Source organism: Daktulosphaira vitifoliae, unplaced genomic scaffold (genome assembly GCF_025091365.1).
Source record: "Daktulosphaira vitifoliae isolate Bord-2020 unplaced genomic scaffold, ASM2509136v1 Scaffold_3, whole genome shotgun sequence".
Classification (NCBI taxonomy): Eukaryota; Metazoa; Arthropoda; class Insecta; order Hemiptera; family Phylloxeridae; genus Daktulosphaira; species Daktulosphaira vitifoliae.
Genome location: NW_026099574.1, coordinates 41,808,078 through 41,809,543, shown reverse-complemented (window position 1 = coordinate 41,809,543; position 1,466 = coordinate 41,808,078).

The following is a 1,466-nucleotide window of genomic DNA, read 5'->3' as shown; positions in this document are numbered from 1 at the left end:
GTGGTCTGAGGGGAGGGGCGTGGTATCTCGATGTTTGGGGTAATGTCAAGGTCACACAGTGGGCGTGGTTTCTCAATGGTGGGGGTAAGGGGAGGCGTGGTCTTATCATTGTTGGGGTAAGGGAAGGCGTGGTAGTACGTGATAGTACGATGGTGGAGGAAATAGGTGACTTAGGAGGGGATGTTAAGATCAATCAAAATGGCGGTTTAAAGTGCGCATGTCAGTGGTGGGGGAGGTAGCTATATGGTTGTTCTCCTCCTACGATGTCATCTACTGGTGGGTAAGGTAAACCTCATGTGAACTGATAACGTTCACTGATAAACATACACATTACATTGAAATAATGTACGTCAAATAGTGGCCACCGTTGCCACTATAACATATTTACTTAATATTAACGCTACGTCTCCGTCAACAATTCCTATATAGTAAAGGGGTAATNCGTCTCCGTCAACAATTCCTATATAGTAAAGGGGTAATGAAACATAACATAAACTAACCTATAATGGGTGGGGATGAATCCAAGTTAAACTAACAACGTTTTCTAAGAATTTTTATCATTGCTTACCAGACGCTTAGATAAGCATATTTCCAACATCAAAGAAGTCACCGCACAATAATGATCATTGTCGTATGAGTCTTATCATCGGGTGTCAGACGCTTAGCTAAGCATATTTCAAACATTAAAGGTATCATTACATTATATCGCTTAAGTCGCTTTACATATATATATATATATTCTAATTACTATTAAAAATATATATTAACACACTTTATTCTTATTTAAAAATATAGAACTCATTCATTCCGATTACAAAGGATGAATCCAGTATCGTCATTTTTCGTCATTACCTCCATGTTCCGTGAGTGGGTAATTTACGCGTCTGCTGCTTTCCTTGGATGTGGTAGCCGTTTCTCAGACACCCTCCCCGGAATCGAACCCTAATTTCCCGTTACCCGTTACAACCATGATATTGATAGTAACTACTATCATAACGTAAAACTAAAAAGTGAAAAATAAATATAGTTAAAAAAAACTAAAAAAATACGATTTTAAAGCACATCGAACTAAAAAGTTAAAAATAATTTTTAAAATAATTATGAATAAAAATTATTTTTAACTTTTTTGTTCGATGTGCTTTAAGAGCGTGTTTTTTTAGTTCTTTTTAACTATATTTATTTAAATTTAAATTAAATACACTGAACATTTTGTTTATTTAAAATACACTTAACGAAACTATAATAAAGAAACATTTGACCACAGATTTTGACGGAAATGTGGATCGATGACTATTAACAGGGTTGGCAATCAAAAAAATGTATGAATCGTAGAACAATTCTAAAATTATCGTATAATTCGATAAATATATTGAACATTTTTTATCACTTTTATGATAATAATTTACATTTGTAATATTTTAGCTTCGATGCGAAGCTGAGAAGGTATTGGTTTTACTAAGATGTGT